General features: G+C 45.8%; 6 non-coding genes across 6 annotated transcripts; all 6 read right to left on the bottom strand.

Moving 5' to 3' along the window:
- Nucleotides 1–2,993: 2,993 nt before the first annotated feature.
- Trnas-gcu lies at nt 2,994–3,075 on the bottom strand. The gene has a single exon. It is a non-coding gene; the product is annotated as a tRNA-Ser (tRNA).
- Nucleotides 3,076–3,897: 822 nt separating this feature from the next.
- Trnas-gcu lies at nt 3,898–3,979 on the bottom strand. Its single transcript has one exon. It is a non-coding gene; the product is annotated as a tRNA-Ser (tRNA).
- Nucleotides 3,980–4,801: 822 nt separating this feature from the next.
- On the bottom strand, nt 4,802–4,883 carry Trnas-gcu. The gene has a single exon. It is a non-coding gene; the product is annotated as a tRNA-Ser (tRNA).
- Nucleotides 4,884–5,705: 822 nt separating this feature from the next.
- Trnas-gcu lies at nt 5,706–5,787 on the bottom strand. Its single transcript has one exon. It is a non-coding gene; the product is annotated as a tRNA-Ser (tRNA).
- An 821-nt stretch (nt 5,788–6,608) lies between these two features.
- Nucleotides 6,609–6,690, bottom strand: Trnas-gcu. Its single transcript has one exon. It is a non-coding gene; the product is annotated as a tRNA-Ser (tRNA).
- Nucleotides 6,691–7,512: 822 nt separating this feature from the next.
- Trnas-gcu lies at nt 7,513–7,594 on the bottom strand. Its single transcript has one exon. It is a non-coding gene; the product is annotated as a tRNA-Ser (tRNA).
- Between the last annotated feature and the right edge of the window lie 11,212 nt (nt 7,595–18,806).

Genomic DNA, 18,806 nt, shown 5'->3' with positions numbered 1-18,806 from the left:
TGTGAAACCGGCCTGTGCGCCATGGGTATGTTCCCAGGTATCGGTTAACTGCATTTGGTGGACTATTCTTTCCAGTTCTACGGACTTGTTGAAATTCGGTGTCTGGTCTTTCGGGCTAAGTACAGAATTAAAATCGCCGGCTAGGATTATATAATCTTGACGTGTACCGAAGAGATGAACGATTTCCCTTCTAAAAAAATCCGCTCTAGCACGCCTGTGATTGTTGCCTGACGGTGCATAAACGTTGATGATGCGGGCATTGTTAACAGTCACTGCAACCCCTCTGCTGTTTTCAAGTTTTGCTATTTGTGTGACACGGATGCCTTCTTTCGTGAGAATTGCGGTTCCCAGCTCTGCACCGATACCGGGGTTTATTGTGGCGTTGTATCCACGTATCTTTTCTAATTTAATATCTGTTACTTCCTGGAACAGTAGTATATCAACGTCAGCTGCGTATAGAAAGTCTTGGAGATGTTGTAAATGCAGGGAGGAGCGTATCTTATTAATGTTCAACGTAGCGATTTTGTAGGCTTGCGCTGCGTTCATATTGTCCTATTCATTACCGAAGTCATTATTCGTCATACGAAGTGCTGTCGGAGGAAAATCCTTTTTCACATGTATGTTCCGGCAATGATGTATTCATCGTGTTCAGTTGATCTCTTGGGACAGAAGTCTGTTCCGTTCCTCCAGTTTCGTTCAATTCTTCATCTTGATGCATTTCATCCGATTCATCAGCCCAGGTTTTGTGTTGATTAGCTTTCGATGTCTCTTTTTCTGCATTTCTAGTATCAGGGAAAACCTTGTCTGCATCGAAATTTACTATCAGCTTCAACCTCTCGTTTGACGACTGGTCCGTTGACATGGGGCATGGTGTATTTGATTTAGCTTGCAAGGGGTCAGGTGCCTGCATACTCAGAACCGGATTACGATGTTGTTCTTCATGCAGTTTGTTGCTAATCTGCTTTGCTTTTTCTCGCAAAGGGGGTGCCAGTTGTTCAGCTCCCTTATGAGCTAGTCTCCTCTTTTTGTGTTTCCTTGGAGGACTGACTCTTGGGGAGGTTTCATCGTTTTCCATTACATCTTGGGTTTCTTGCGCTCGGTCCTGTTCTCTGGCAAGTGATGGGTTGGTTTCCTTATGGTTTTCTGGAGACTGCTCATTCTGAAGGACTATAACCGGTTCAGGAGTTTGTTCTATTTGAACAGAGATATTTGGTTCTTTTTCTTGACACTCTGGCTGTGTTGTCACCGTCGAGTCGCTAACTTCCATTATCACTTCATTGTCGCGAGCTGCATCTTCCTCGATAGCGTCCCGAGTAGCGTCAGGAGCGTCACGCGTATGGAGTTGTCCAGCGGCTGCCGCTGCTTAAGTTAAAGGCAACGTTGACATGCCCGGGGGTCTCACTGCTTCGCCCGCAGGTAGCTGGGCCACTCGGCGTTGTATACACTGCGAGCGGACATGGCCTGTGCTGCCGCAAGACGCGCAGGTTCTTGGCTGCCCATCATATATGACTATAGCCCGATAGCCACAAACATTTATATACGAGGGTATGTGCTTGTGTAAATCCACTCGCAGTTGCCTGATACCATTCAAGACGGTGAACTTGTGAGCAGGAGACCACTTTTCTGCAAAATTGCTAATTATTCTCCCATAAGGAGCTATCACGGAGTTGATCTGCTCAGCGGTGATTTCAAATGGTAGCTCAAAGATACGGACAGTTCTTAATCCAAAGCCAGCATGCGTAACACGAACTGCACTAACATTGCCATCGTGATGTTTGAACTTAAATGTTCCGCCACTAGATTCAACAATTTTGTCACACAATTCCGTGTTTTTAAGCTTGACATACACAATACTACTCACAATTGAAAGGTGAATACCTATAATATCCTCAAAAGAAATTTTCACAACTTCTTCTAACCATGTCTCAATTTCGAACGAATTCGGTCTCTGCCCTTTCTGGTCAAAAACAAATTTCAATGTGTCTCTCCTATTAGGCTGATCCATCTCTCCTTCTAATATGAATCCATCAAGAGTCTCAAATAACGCAGTAACTACTGCAACAGGCGCTTGACTTACCGAGCGGAGCGCAGCAGACCGCAGCGCACAGCACACGCCGTAGGTCCGCACACCACGGCCGCCAAAAGCCGACTGCCCACTCGGCCACCTCGTCTGACGCATCGGAAACTGCGTCCCTCGCTAGTCCTTACGGAAAGAAGTCGTTTGTCGATTCGAAAACGCATCGTACTGTGGCTGGTGTTAACGCTGTAATGCCCTGCTGCAATGCAGCTGACCAAGCTCCCACTCATGAATCATTTAATGATGGCATCTGTCCACGTCGGTATCCCATCGGAGGAAAGTAGTCGGCCCACTTACTTACTGCAGAAATAAGCACCGAATCGTCGTGTAGCGTTGTCTAATGCAAATGAGAGATGTCCTGTGCATTAGGTATAACGACTAGTGGAACTACGCGATTATCTCGACTCGCAACAATTATTTGTCACCTTCGATGACCTCATCGCTGATGTTGCTTTCAAGTTTCTTTCGAAGAGCAAACCACGTTCTTCGTAGCCGAATTGTGAGACCAGAGGCTCCTGCTGTTGGCGATGGAGCCAGGCCCTATCAGATCGCTTCCGTGTATGGCGGCCGGACGGAAAGCAAACAGTCGAAAGGCGACAGTTGTGCTACAGTTGGGGGTATTATAGGCTCGATACGTTAAAATGACTGCAAGAAGTAAGCACTTAAATATGAATGAGAACGCAAAGTTCCCAAACACCACCATGGTGCCAAACTTCGATTCGTTTTTAGATCTTGAGATGGTGTTTGATTCGAAAGACGTACGCTATCGAATGTTGTGTCCCTCCAATTGGTAGGCGTTTTAGTTTCGTATTTCTTACAGATGCTATCTGCCACATACACGTTCCGTTGCTACTACTGAGTGGCGTTTCGCATGTAGAAGGTGTGATCCGAAATGGGTGCTTAACGTAAAATTCTTCGACGAGGATGGGATTCGAACCCACGCGTGCAGAGCACATTGGATTAGCAGTCCAACGCCTTAACCACTCGGCCACCTCGTCTGACTCATCGGAAACTGCGTCCCTCGCTAGTCCTTACGGAAAGAAGTCGTTTGTCGATTCGAAAACGCATCGTACTGTGGCTGGTGTTAACGCTGTAATGCCCTGCTGCAGTGCAGCTGACCAAGCTCCCACTCATGAATCATTTAATGATGGCATCTGTCCACGTCGGTATCCCATCGGAGGAAAGTAGTCGGCCCACTTACTTACTGCAGAAATAAGCACCGAATCGTCGTGTAGCGTTGTCTAATGCAAATGAGAAATGTCCTGTGCATTAGGTATAACGACTAGTGGAACTACGCGATTATCTCGATTCGCAACAATTATTTGTCACCTTCGATGACCTCATCGCTGATGTTGCTTTCAAGTTTCTTTCGAAGAGCAAACCACGTTCTTCGTAGCCGAATTTTGAGACCAGAGGCTCCTGCTGTTGGCGATGGAGCCAGGCCCTATCAGATCGCTTCCGTGTATGGCGGCCGGACGGAAAGCAAACTGTCGAAAGGCGACAGTTGTGCTACAGTTGGGGGTATTATAGGCTCGATACGTTAAAATGACTGCAAGAAGTAAGCACTTAAATATGAATGAGAACGCACCGTTCCCAAACACCACCATGGTGCCAAACTTCGATTCGTTTTTAGATCTTGAGATGGTGTTTGATTCGAAAGACGTACGCTATCGAATGTTGTGTCCTTCCAATTGGTAGGCGGTTTAGTTTCGTATTTCTTACAGATGCTATCTGCCACATACACGTTTGGTTGCTACTACTGAGTGGCGTTTCGCATGTAGAAGGTGTGATCCGAAATGGGTGCTTAACGTAAAATTCTTCGACGACGATGGGATTCGAACCCACGCGTGCAGAGCACATTGGATTAGCAGTCCAACGCCTTAACCACTCGGCCACCTCGTCTGACGCATCGGAAACTGCGTCCCTCGCTAGTCCTTACGGAAAGAAGTCGTTTGTCGATTCGAAAACGCATCGTACTGTGGCTGGTGTTAACGCTGTAATGCCCTGCTGCAGTGCAGCTGACCAAGCTCCCACTCATGAATCATTTAATGATGGCATCTGTCCACGTCGGTATCCCATCGGAGGAAAGTAGTCGGCCCACTTACTTACTGCAGAAATAAGCACCGAATCGTCGTGTAGCGTTGTCTAATGCAAATGAGAAATGTCCTGTGCATTAGGTATAACGACTAGTGGAACTACGCGATTATCTCGATTCGCAACAATTATTTGTCACCTTCGATGACCTCATCGCTGATGTTGCTTTCAAGTTTCTTTCGAAGAGCAAACCACGTTCTTCGTAGCCGAATTTTGAGACCAGAGGCTCCTGCTGTTGGCGATGGAGCCAGGCCCTATCAGATCGCTTCCGTGTATGGCGGCCGGACGGAAAGCAAACTGTCGAAAGGCGACAGTTGTGCTACAGTTGGGGGTATTATAGGCTCGATACGTTAAAATGACTGCAAGAAGTAAGCACTTAAATATGAATGAGAACGCACCGTTCCCAAACACCACCATGGTGCCAAACTTCGATTCGTTTTTAGATCTTGAGATGGTGTTTGATTCGAAAGACGTACGCTATCGAATGTTGTGTCCTTCCAATTGGTAGGCGGTTTAGTTTCGTATTTCTTACAGATGCTATCTGCCACATACACGTTCGGTTGCTACTACTGAGTGGCGTTTCGCATGTAGAAGGTGTGATCCGAAATGGGTGCTTAACGTAAAATTCTTCGACGACGATGGGATTCGAACCCACGCGTGCAGAGCACATTGGATCAGCAGTCCAACGCCTTAACCACTCGGCCACCTCGTCTGACTCATCGGAAACTACGTCCCTCGCTAGTCCTTACGGAAAGAAGTCGTTTGTCGATTCGAAAACGCTTCGTACTGTGGCTGGTGTTAACGCTGTAATGCCCTGCTGCAGTGCAGCTGACCAAGCTCCCACTCATGAATCATTTAATGATGGCATCTGTCCACGTCGGTATCCCATCGGAGGAAAGTAGTCGGCCCACTTACTTACTGCAGAAATAAGCACCGAATCGTCGTGTAGCGTTGTCTAATGCAAATGAGAAATGTCCTGTGCATTAGGTATAACGACTAGTGGAACTACGCGATTATCTCGATTCGCAACAATTATTTGTCACCTTCGATGACCTCATCGCTGATGTTGCTTTCAAGTTTCTTTCGAAGAGCAAACCACGTTCTTCGTAGCCGAATTTTGAGACCAGAGGCTCCTGCTGTTGGCGATGGAGCCAGGCCCTATCAGATCGCTTCCGTGTATGGCGGCCGGACGGAAAGCAAACTGTCGAAAGGCGACAGTTGTGCTACAGTTGGGGGTATTATAGGCTCGATACGTTAAAATGACTGCAAGAAGTAAGCACTTAAATATGAATGAGAACGCACCGTTCCCAAACACCACCATGGTGCTAAACTTCGATTCGTTTTTAGATCTTGAGATGGTGTTTGATTCGAAAGACGTACGCTATCGAATGTTGTGTCCTTCCAATTGGTAGGCGGTTTAGTTTCGTATTTCTTACAGATGCTATCTGCCACGTACACGTTCCGTTGCTACTACTGAGTGGCGTTTCGCATGTAGAAGGTGTGATCCGAAATGGGTGCTTAACGTAAAATTCTTCGACGAGGATGGGATTCGAACCCACGCGTGCAGAGCACATTGGATTAGCAGTCCAACGCCTTAACCACTTGGCCACCTCGTCTGACGCATCGGAAACTGCGTCCCTCGGTAGTCCTTACGGAAAGAAGTCGTTTGTCGATTCGAAAACGCATCGTACTGTGGCTGGTGTTAACGCTGTAATGCCCTGCTGCAGTGCAGCTGACCAAGCTCCCACTCATGAATCATTTAATGATGGCATCTGTCCACGTCGGTATCCCATCGGAGGAAAGTAGTCGGCCCACTTACTTACTGCAGAAATAAGCACCGAATCGTCGTGTAGCGTTGTCTAATGCAAATGAGAAATGTCCTGTGCATTAGGTATAACGACTAGTGGAACTACGCGATTATCTCGTTCGCAACAATTATTTGTCACCTTCGATGACCTCATCGCTGATGTTGCTTTCAAGTTTCTTTCGAAGAGCAAACCACGTTCTTCGTAGCCGAATTGTGAGACCAGAGGCTCCTGCTGTTGGCGATGGAGCCAGGCCCTATCAGATCGCTTCCGTGTATGGCGGCCGGACGGAAAGCAAACTGTCGAAAGGCGACAGTTGTGCTACAGTTGGGGGTATTATAGGCTCGATACGTTAAAATGACTGCAAGAAGTAAGCACGTAAATATGAATGAGAACGCACCGTTCCCAAACACCACCATGGTGCCAAACTTCGATTCGTTTTTAGATCTTGAGATGGTGTTTGATTCGAAAGACGTACGCTATCGAATGTTGTGTCCTTCCAATTGGTAGGCGGTTTAGTTTCGTATTTCTTACAGATGCTATGTGCCACATACACGTTCCGTTGCTACTACTGAGTGGCGTTTCGCATGTAGAAGGTGTGATCCGAAATGGGTGCTTAACGTAAAATTCTTCGACGAGGATGGGATTCGAACCCACGCGTGCAGAGCACATTGGATTAGCAGTCCAACGCCTTAACCACTCGGCCACCTCGTCTGACGCATCGGAAACTGCGTCCCTCGCTAGTCCTTGCGGAAAGAAGTCGTTTGTCGATTCGAAAACGCATCGTACTGTGGCTGGTGTTAACGCTGTAATGCCCTGCTGCAGTGCAGCTGACCAAGCTCCCACTCATGAATCATTTAATGATGGCATCTGTCCACGTCGGTATCCCATCGGAGGAAAGTAGTCGGCCCACTTACTTACTGCAGAAATAAGCACCGAATCGTCGTGTAGCGTTGTCTAATGCAAATGAGAAATGTCCTGTGCATTAGGTATAACGACTAGTGGAACTACGCGATTATCTCGATTCGCAACAATTATTTGTCACCTTCGATGACCTCATCGCTGATGTTGCTTTCAAGTTTCTTTCGAAGAGCAAACCACGTTCTTCGTAGCCGAATTTTGAGACCAGAGGCTCCTGCTGTTGGCGATGGAGCCAGGCCCTATCAGATCGCTTCCGTGTATGGCGGCCGGACGGAAAGCAAACTGTCGAAAGGCGACAGTTGTGCTACAGTTGGGGGTATTATAGGCTCGATACGTTAAAATGACTGCAAGAAGTAAGCACTTAAATATGAATGAGAACGCACCGTTCCCAAACACCACCATGGTGCCAAACTTCGATTAGTTTTTAGATCTTGAGATGGTGTTTGATTCGAAAGACGTACGCTATCGAATGTTGTGTCCTTCCAATTGGTAGGCGGTTTAGTTTCGTATTTCTTACAGATGCTATCTGCCACGTACACGTTCCGTTGCTACTACTGAGTGGCGTTTCGCATGTAGAAGGTGTGATACGAAATGGTTGCTTAACGTAAAATTCTTCGACGAGGATGGGATTCGAACCCACGCGTGCAGAGCACATTGGATTAGCAGTCCAACGCCTTAACCACTCGGCCACCTCGTCTGACGCATCGGAAACTGCGTCCCTCGCTAGTCCTTACGGAAAGAAGTCGTTTGTCGATTCGAAAACGCATCGTACTGTGGCTGGTGTTAACGCTGTAATGCCCTGCTGCAGTGCAGCTGACCAAGCTCCCACTCATGAATCATTTAATGATGGCATCTGTCCACGTCGGTATCCCATCGGAGGAAAGTAGTCGGCCCACTTACTTACTGCAGAAATAAGCACCGAATCGTCGTGTAGCGTTGTCTAATGCAAATGAGAAATGTCCTGTGCATTAGGTATAACGACTAGTGGAACTACGCGATTATCTCGATTCGCAACAATTATTTGTCACCTTCGATGACCTCATCGCTGATGTTGCTTTCAAGTTTCTTTCGAAGAGCAAACCACGTTCTTCGTAGCCGAATTGTGAGACCAGAGGCTCCTGCTGTTGGCGATGGAGCCAGGCCCTATCAGATCGCTTCCGTGTATGGCGGCCGGACGGAAAGCAAACTGTCGAAAGGCGACAGTTGTGCTACAGTTGGGGGTATTATAGGCTCGATACGTTAAAATGACTGCAAGAAGTAAGCACTTAAATATGAATGAGAACGCACCGTTCCCAAACACCACCATGGTGCCAAACTTCGATTCGTTTTTAGATCTTGAGATGGTGTTTGATTCGAAAGACGTACGCTATCGAATGTTGTGTCCTTCCAATTGGTAGGCGGTTTAGTTTCGTATTTCTTACAGATGCTATCTGCCACATACACGTTCCGTTGCTACTACTGAGTGGCGTTTCGCATGTAGAAGGTGTGATCCGAAATGGGTGCTTAACGTAAAATTCTTCGACGAGGATGGGATTTGAACCCACGCCTGCAGAGCACATTGGATTAGCAGTCCAACGCCTTAACCACTTTTTTTTTTTTTTTTTTCTATTTTTACGGGCCTCCCAACTCCCCTTATAGCCCGGCCTTGCGCTCTCCATAATTGCCGTCGTTGGCGAGCTTCTGTGGCTGTACAATTAGTTGATGTAGCTCCCCCGATGACAATGAACGTGGGTGTTCCCCCGTTGATCCAGATATTCCTGCGTAAGAGCAAGTAGTTCCTCCGGATGGTCCAATACGTGGAAACATACATGCGAAATGAAAAATGAATAAATCCCTCCAAAGTAATGCAACGGAATGTATTGGTATGCAGCGAACAGCACACATACGGGGGAAAAAAAGGGAAAAGAGAAAAAAGAAAAAACATCCCTAGAAAAACTAGTAAAAACAAGAACCTTAACTTCAAATTTAAAGTAATTCGACCCGTGCGTCATGGAAAGCCGTACCTGGAATGCACCACATCAACCAACTTGAAACTGAAAACGCCGATTGACCACCTCGGTCATTTCCACACAGCAGTAAAAAAAAAGCAAATGTAAAGACACAACGAGAGCACATAAAAAAAGGAACAATTGGTAAAAGTATGCCCCACGTGAGGCACGAACTCACAACCCCGGCATTGCTCACGGCTACTGCCTTATAAGGACCGTGCGCCAACCAATGGCGCCCCTTTTTTTTTTTTTTTTTTTTTTTGTTTTTTTTTTATTTAAACGAAACCCGTAACCTTCTATGAAAATAAATTGGAATGGTGAAAAAGACAACGAAAAGACTTCGCCCTTGGGCATAGTAGAAGTGCTGCTCGAAGAATAAACGTAACATAAACACAGCTTCGTATCTCACTCAATGAAAGTTCCTGTAGCCAGTGTCCAGCGAGTCAGTGAAAGCCGCAGTGTGAGGGGGAGTCCGGACGCGACACAGAAGCAGTGGGGCCTCTTCGCGGCACCACTGGTGTCCCGCGGCCCGGCCTCACCCCTTGACACTCAGTTGACCTATCCGATACCCATGCGATGAAACGCTATTTTAAGCATATTGCCGAAGAGTTTCCCATGATTCGGGTACGTACATGTTTTGGCGTATTCGATATCCATAAACATCTTGAATTCCAAATAATTGTCACCGCCAAAATTATTAAAGACGTAGCTGGAATAGGTACCCAGCAACCACAAAACTGCATTGTTTTTCGTCTGCGGATAAAAATGCACATCAGGACGAGACAGTAGTGCTGACGAAACATTGGCGGTTGTAGTCCTGGTAATAAGAGCTATTTTTTGTCGAAGCCAAACCCAGTTCTGGAGACGGTCCCCGCAGGTGTAACGGTGGATAACTGTATCCGTCAGTTGGCAGCGACGACAGAGAGGGGTGTCACTGAGCCCGATTTTATGTAACCTCTCGTTCGTGCTAACCACATCATTGATGGCTTTGTACCAGGCAGTGCGAGCATCGGAACTGAGGACACGGGAACTGACATTGCGCCATACAATATCCCAGTTCATGCCACCGAGCTTCGTTGCCAAAGGATTCGTTCCTTCGTGTTGTCTCCAGTCCGCTATTATGGCTTGTGCAGTTAAACGTTGAGAGTTCATGACCTCTTTACCGATGTAGCTCCGTGAAAGGTAATAATCTCTGATATGTTTTAGCCGATAACTGATGGGCTGAATATTCAGCGGTGGGTCAAGACTTTGCGGCCTGACGGCAGTGAATAATTGCGCTGTAATGCCGGAAGGATCATTGTTAATTATAGCGGTCGTCCTTGTAACATAGAGAGCCATCGCTTTCACCTTGATATCTACTAATCCCATCCCTCCATTCTGGGGGTGGAGTGTCGCAGTTTTGGCAGACACGCGAAAAATTTCCCCTCTCCAAATAAAATTGGTCACCTTCGACATAATTTGCTTAGCAATGACTGCAGGCAGTGGCAGGAGCTGCGCCGTGTAGAAGGCTTTGGATAAAATACAGGAGTTGACCAGATGAATCCGATCAAATTGATTGAGGCTTCTGTGGGAATTGTCAATGAGAGCACCGTTAAGTTTACGCACTATTTCCCTCCAGTTTGCCGCCGCCATCTTTAAAGAGGACGCCGTCAATATGATGCCGAGAGCCTTGTGGACGCTGACTTCCTGAGCGTAGCCAACTCGCAAATGCTGGAGGCCACAGAGGTTAATAAATTTACTTTTCTTGTCATTCAATTTAGCCCCCGACGCCAAACAGTATTGCTGGAGGTGAGCCGCTAAAGTGGTGACATCATTCTCATTGCGGACAACCACACCCACATCGTCGGCATAAGCGCCTACGACAGTTTTTTCTCCTGAAAGTGTTAGTCCTGTGAGTTTCGCCTGCAGTTGGAGTAACAGAGGTTCGAGTGAAAGAACAAAAAGTAACATGGACAAAGGGCTGCCTTGTGGAATCCCTCTGTTGATTTGAATCGGTTGGGTTAGTTGCGAGTTGACAGAAAGCCTTGCGTTGATCCCCAGTGCCATGTTTGTGATCATGTCAATCGCGTTCTGCAAGAAACCGAATCTTTTCATGGTTTCAAGGAGGTACTCGTGAGCGACGAGGTCAAAGGCTTTAAAAAAGTCCAGAAAGATCAGCCCACACTTCACGTTACTGGCGTTCGTTAACGCAATGATTTCCCGGTAAAAAGCTGCCGTGTGCAATACAGTTCTCCCGAAGGCACATGTCTGCTGACGTCCAATGAATTTAGCAGTGAGGGGCATCATTCGCGTGTTGATTGCACGGGCGACTATTTTATAATCGGAGTTTAACAATGAAATGGGGCGGAAGTTGGCGATATTTTTGGTACCTCTGCCTTTAGGGATAAGCACAATTGTGCATTCCTTAAAGGCAAGTGGTATAGGCTTCCCTTGAAAAACTTCGTTCACTAATTGGGTGATTTTGTCCTCGATGATGTGCCAATACCTCCTGTAGAATTCAATGGGTAATCCGTCAGGACCAGGGGACTTCCTGATCGGCGAGTGGCAGACAATCTCCAAAACATCTTTATTACTAAATTCTAATGAAATTGTGTCATTGTCTTCTCTAGTTATAGTAGAGGAAATGGCACTAAACAGTTCGTCAGAGCAGCCGTCATGAGTAGCCGCTGACGTGTAGGTGTCAACAAAATAGTCGTGTAGTGCCTTGATAATCTCTCGCTGGGTGTCGACAGTCGTGCCATCACCGAGTTTCAGGGCCTCAATAAAAGTCCTCCTTCTGTTCTTAGCATGTTTGACAAGGTGGTATAGAGCGGCTGTTTCATCGTCCCTGACCGACTTCACTTTAGATTTGATCTTAAGACCTTCCAGTTGCATCCTCTTAAGATTGATTAATTTCGCCTTTATTTTTCGAATGTCGTCTATTCTGGTGTGCGCGGCGTCGGCTCTATCACAGAGGTCGCGTAAGATAGTGTAGTAGAACTCCATCGTCTTCTTTATCGCGGCTGCTCTTTCAATACCGAAGAATATAACAACTTTTCGCAGTTTGGGTTTTGCATGCTGAGTCCACCACGCTATGGTGCTACGAAAGTTTGCGGTAGTGCGCAAGCACTGCTCCCAAGCGCGTCGCACCGCCGCCTCTAGGTCAGCATCCGTTAATAAGGAGACGTTCAAGTTCCATTGATTTTTATACCAACGCGTTGGTTGTGGCAGCAAATTCAGGCACGCAACGACACCACTGTGATCAGAGAAGCTGGAGGGTATTGTTTCAATTTGTAACAAGACATTCTCTAAAACGTCGGAAACATAAATCCTGTCAATTCTGCTGCAGGAATTCGCGACGATGTGTGTGAATCGTACCAAGGTCGGGTACCTAATTTCCCACGCGTCTTTCAGTTTGAGGTCGGTCACGAGACGCTTTAATTCAGGCGAATAATTAAAATTCGGGGACTGATCTTTCTGGGATAAAACACAATTAAAATCACCTCCAATGATAACACGTTCGGGATTTTTCCGTAACAAATAGATGATTTGTTCCTTAAAAAAGTTTGCTCGTTCCGCCCTATAGGTACTGCCAGAAGGCGCGTACAAGTTAATGATGGTGACGCCAAAAACGGTGACACCCACACCTCTACCGGAATCTAACTTGTCAACCTGAGTGGCGGGAATGCCTTCTCTAAGTAAGATGGCAGTCCCCACGTTCGAGTCGGGGGAAAAATTTGTAATAGCAACAAAACCAGGAAGAGTTAAGTGTGGCATGGCCACCTCCTGCAAAAGAGCGATATCTGTTCCCGACTCATAGAGATATTGTTTTAAGGCACTCAGTTTCACCTCCGACCGGATTTTATTAATATTTAATGTCGTGATCGTATAGGCCTGCGACATTATGACAGTACGTGGAAGAGGCGGAAGGAGCAAATATCTTTAAAGGGCAACATCTTCATGCCATTCCATATTTGTGGCCGGGAAATTCGTGTCTGTGACGTCACTGAGTTGTATTCGTGCGTCTTTGTTCTTACTCTTTTTACGCACAGCATTTACATTAGGTTGCACTCGGATCCTGGGGCGGACACTGTGGAGCACCTCTGCAGCTGGCGGCGTGGGAGGGTCGTGGGTGATGTCAAGCTGCTCTCCCGGCACATCCCGCGAAGGGATGGCACGCGGCGATACAGCCGGCGAGCGAGCAGCTGAACTATCACCCGCACTATCTGCCTGTTTGGCAACATTCTCTGCCCGCAGCTGTTTGTTGCCACCGACAGACCCGGACAGCTGTGTTTGTATTATTTCCTGGAGTTGTTGACATTCCCCTTGTTGTGAGTCCTGAACCGAAGCGGCTGCCACGTGATGTGTACCGTTTGCGCTCAGAGGTGTTTGTATACCACCATCACAGGCCTCTGTGTGTGTACTTCCTGCAGGAATGTGAGCCACACGTACAGGTTGGTCGGCCTGAGTTGGCTGTAGCGGAAGGTGTAAGGCACTAGCCAGCGGCAACTGCTTAACTTCCACGGAAGTATCGGCACTTGAAATTGTGGGAGGAGAAGCGTCCACAATAGCCTCACCGATCGGAGCTTTCGCTTCCGAGCCGGATTCCCGATCGTCCTTTTTCGCGGTCTCATGCGCACTAGAGGTGTCGGTATCAGAGCCACTGCTGTCACAAATTCTGCGCCTCTTATTGGTCGCGGCATCGAGTTTTGCAGGGGGCAACGCACCTTTGTCTCTCCGAACCAGAACCGGAAACTCATCAGAACGAATTTCTTGTTGCTGTTCCGAAGGCATTTCAGAACTAGGGAGCCCAATCTCCGTCATCGGCTTGGCTGCCACTACATCCGCCAAAGTAAGCCTTTTACGCTGCTGGAGGGAATTCTTTAACACAAACATGCGCCTGGGGCAGTCTTGACGCAAGTGACCACTCTCATTACAGATATGACAGGTCGGTGTTTGGCCAATATAAGTAACGTGAGCCTTATAGTCACAAACAAGTATATGGGATGGAATATTCTGCTTGACATGCATTTCTACAGATCGAACGCCACTGTAACATTGCAACCTATGTTGACTTGACCACCGTTCGAGTCGAATCTGTTTAACGTCACCGAATTTGGACAGTACCTCCTTTAGATAACAATTTTCTACTTCAGGGGGTAAGTTGAAAATACGCACGTTCGTGTGGTCTACATCGGCATTGGAAATGAGCACTGTACTTACAGAGTCGTCCCGGTGTCGGAAAATAGCACTTCCTCCGTGCTTCGTCATGATCTTCTCCAGTAATACAGCATTCAGTAATTTAACAAAGAAACAATACTGCTCGGTATCATAATAGGCGGTGTGCACTTGGTCAGATGTAATCCCAATAACATCAACGATCCAGTCATGTATCTCCAGTGAACTCGGTTGCACAGATCGGGTGGACTTGTCGAAATCAAAACGGAGTGTACACTTTCCCGGAAATAACCTGGACATTGCAGCAGATAGCGAGCGGTAAACCCGCTACAATAAGAACGCAACAAAAATACAAATGGAAAACGATGTAAACTGCAGAATAACACAACACTAGCAAACAGTAATATGAGTGGAAAACACGCCTTGTGAACACGCGGTGGAGCGGAGCACTGACACGTCCGACCAGCACGGTGTCGCAAGCGCGACTATCCACTCGGCCACCTCGTCTGACGCATCGGAAACTGCGTCCCTCGCTAGTCCTTACGGAAAGAAGTCGTTTGTCGATTCGAAAACGCATCGTACTGTGGCTGGTGTTAACGCTGTAATGCCCTGCTGCAGTGCAGCTGACCAAGCTCCCACTCATGAATCATTTAATGATGGCATCTGTCCACGTCGGTATCCCATCGGAGGAAAGTAGTCGGCCCACTTACTTACTGCAGAAATAAGCACCGAATCGTCGTGTAGCGTTGTCTAATGCAAATGAGAAATGTCCTGTGCATTAGGTATAACGACTAGTGGAACTAAGCGATTATCTCGATTCGCAACAATTATTTGTCACCTTCGATGACCTCATCGCTGATGTTGCTTTCAAGTTTCTTTCGAAGAGCAAACCACGTTCTTCGTAGCCGAATTGTGAGACCAGAGGCTCCTGCTGTTGGCGATGGAGCCAGGCCCTATCAGATCGCTTCCGTGTATGGCGGCCGGACGGAAAGCAAACTGTCGAAAGGCGACAGTTGTGCTACAGTTGGGGGTATTATAGGCTCGATACGTTAAAATGACTGCAAGAAGTAAGCACTTTAATATGAATGAGAACGCACCGTTCCCAAACACCACCATGGTGCCAAACTTCGATTCGTTTTTAGATCTTGAGATGGTGTTTGATTCGAAAGACGTACGCTATCGAATGTTGTGTCCTTCCAATTGGTAGGCGGTTTAGTTTCGTATTTCTTACAGATGCTATCTGCCACATACACGTTCCGTTGCTACTACTGAGTGGCGTTTCGCTTGTAGAAGGTGTGATCCGAAATGGGCGCTTAACGTAAAATTCTTCGACGAGGATGGGATTCGAACCCACGGGTGCAGAGCACATTGGATTAGCAGTCCAACGCCTTAACCACTTTTTTTTTTTTTTTTTTTTTTTTTTATTTAGGGCCTCCCTTCTCCCCTCACAGCCCTTCCAAACGCTCACCTTGCTTTGCCTTCTTCGGCTAGCCTCTTTGCTTTTGTCGTTTTTATTATTATTATCATTATTATTATGAGTCCATCCTTCTACCAACTTTTTTTTACTTTTTTTGTTGTATGTACATTTTTATGTTTTTGATACCAAGTCCTCATTTTTCTTACGTTTTGCGAGTGCTCGGCCACTTTTTTCTTTTTTTGTATCTTTTTGTTTTATTTTATGTTTTTTTTTATTTTTTTATTTTTTTTTTTATTTCGGCTTCTCAATTTTTTTTTTCTGTAAGCTGGATGTCTAATTTACCTTAGCTAACAGAAATGTGAAATAAATATTTCATCTTAATATGAATTAAAGGTAATGAATCTTCCTCTTGCTAATTGAAAGATAAGTATATTAAAATAAACTGATACGTGAAGTCTCTCATCTTCATAAGGAAAACATAAAATCTTGCAACCCCTTGAAGAACTTTTTTTTTTAGAACTTAAAACTTCTCCGCATATGGCATAAGATAATTAAAAAAAATACAATACATAAAACTTGATGTCTAATTTCTTGATGAGGATATAGTCCTGTGCGTCTTGCCGCGGGCTTGATTTCTTTTCTGCAGTGTCTCGTAAAAGGATCGAAGACATTCCGGTTCCAGGCATCTGTAATCGTGCAAGGCTGACATCTCTGAATTCCGTACCAATCTTAATCTGTCTATTGTTCTCTGTTTAATTTTATTCCATGATTCTATTTAGGAAGCATGCGTAATTTTTTTTGTAGTCTTTTGTCCACATGAGATGCTGGTGCTGAGTCGTTAGATACACCCAATAGCCTTCTTTGCTTGTATTTTCTGCCTTCAAGATATAGTGCACAGTGTGCCCTTTTAGCCAGTTAACAGCATTTCTTTTCGTATCAGGGTATGGCACTGCGTCTGGAGTCAGAAAATCGGCGGCGGTGAAAACGGTTGGAGATGTTCTGTTAACGGTCGCTAATTTCTCCTTAACTATATGCCATATGTCTCTTACTCTTTCACACACGAATCGGTGTTCTTCAGTGTCAAGAAGGTTACACGACGCGCACAAGGGCGAATTTGTGAGATGTATAGCGTGCAATTTGGAATTAGTTGAAATTTTCCTGTTGACTGCATTATACCAAGTTGCTTTCACCTTAGAGGGTAAGTTCCGATCGTGGATATTTTTCCAAATTGCAGACCAGTCTTTGTGGGGGTATTTTCTTTCAATAATATTTCCTTCCTTAGCTTCCATCAAATATGTATAGATGTCCTTTACTCTCTTCAACTGCTGTGCTGAGAGCCTCGAGGAGATATAACTGTACTCTACGAGAAAAGTTTTCAGGTGACAAAGACCAGCTGGTATATGCTTCACATCTATTGGCGGCTGCATGCTTGTTGGAGCAATTTCATTCAGCAAGTGGGCCGTTAAGCTGTCGGGCATCTGTTTCCATTGCTTGCACATTCGACACACATATAACGCTCGTGACCTGTAACTGACATCAACAAGGTTTAAACCTCCTTTCCTTGTCGGGAGTGTTAGTGTATTGAACTTCACTTTGAAAATGTTGCCTTGGCATACAAAGCTTCCTATCGCGGATAAAATTCTTCTGGCTGTTTCTAATGGCATCGGAAAAGCTTGGACAACATAGTTAAGTTTGGATGTTATATACACATTTACTAGTTTGATTTTCTGTATCTCGTCCAGTTGCCTCATACTGTTTCCTTGTACAGATGCTCGTATGCTTGCAAGTAGGTTTTTATAATTGACGGCAATAGTGTGTTGGATGTTGTTCCTAAATTCAATACCCAAACATTTCAATGTGGATACTTCCGTCAATTGTCCCCGATTTTGCATGGATATTCCTCTGCCTAGGTTCATGATGCCTGACTTCCTTTTATGTAGTTTGGCGCCAGAAGCAAGTTCATATGTGTGTACAATCTGAAGAGCTTTCGCCACTTCATCTTCATTTATAACCAGGACGCCCACATCATCTGCGTAGGCGTTGCACACTATTTTCTTGCCGTTTATACACAATCCTTGCAGGTGATGCGTGAGTGTCGCGAGGAGAGGTTCTATTGCTATTGCGAAAAGGGCCATTGACATTGGGCAACCTTGACGTACGGATCCAGTCAATTCAATCTCTCTACTTAGTTGTCCGTTTATCATTATTCGTGCTACACTGTTTTTCAGAATCTGTTGAATAATCCTCACGAATCGTGGTGGGAATCCCATTACTTCCATGATACCAAGAAGATACTTATGATCGACCCTGTCAAACGCCTTCTCGAAGTCTAATGACACTAAAGCACATTTTATGCGGCATACATTTGCGGTTGATATTATATCCCTATATTCGCATATATTCTGATAGATGTTTCTGTCTTTGCCTACACATGTTTGGTACGTGCCAGTTACAGAGTTAATAACCATTTTTATTCTTCTTGCTAATACGCGGGCCATAATTTTGTAATCACTGTTGAGTAAAGTTACTGGGCGAAGGTTTTCAATCGCTTTGCTAAGTGAGTTTTTAGGAATTGGAACAATGATCCCTTCAGGAAATTCTTTGGGAGCGGCAACAGTGCCACTCATGATTTCGTTGTACATACATAGCAACTTGCTTTTCATTTGTGGCCAGAACACTTGGTAGAATTCCACGGGGATACCGTCAGGTCCTGGAGACTTATTTTTAGGACTCTGTGCTATTGCGTCTTTCAATTCGTCCTCTTCTATTTCGGCCATGAGATTTTCTATTTGCTCTGTACTAATTCGTCCTGATACGTTTCTAACAAGATCACGCCGCGCCTCGTCGACGGTAGGTTTGGTGGACATCATATCTGAGATATATTTATGAACAGCGTTTTGAATTTCATGCTGTTTTGTGTGCCTGGTCCCATCAGGTAACATAACTTCTGTCAGTATTTTTCTGTTTCCTCTCTTATTCTCGCGCATTACATGGTACATAGCCGTTTCTTCCCCTTCTACAACGTTGTGTAGTCTCGCTCTGACTTTAAAACCTTCTGACTGTCGCCGCTTCAGCGCCAAAAGTTTTGCTTTGACTTTCTGAATCCGGCTAAAGTTCTCCATTAGTCGTGTGTCCAAGGTGTACAGGTCTCTAAGGCAGCTAAAATAAAATTCAGTCGTCTTTTTAATCCAGAAACTTTTCTGTCGCGAGTAATCCATCAGCAGTCTTCTTATTTTAGGCTTCGCACATTGTAACCACCAAGCTATGGCAGAACTGTATCGCGGGAATCGTTTCTCGCATTCTTGCCACACATTAGTAAATGCTACGCGACATTCCTCATCTTGGAG

Source organism: Schistocerca americana, chromosome 2 (genome assembly GCF_021461395.2).
Source record: "Schistocerca americana isolate TAMUIC-IGC-003095 chromosome 2, iqSchAmer2.1, whole genome shotgun sequence".
Lineage (NCBI taxonomy): Eukaryota > Metazoa > Arthropoda > Insecta > Orthoptera > Acrididae > Schistocerca > Schistocerca americana.
Note: the sequence above shows the minus strand (reverse complement) of the source record. Positions and strands in the feature narration are given on the sequence as shown.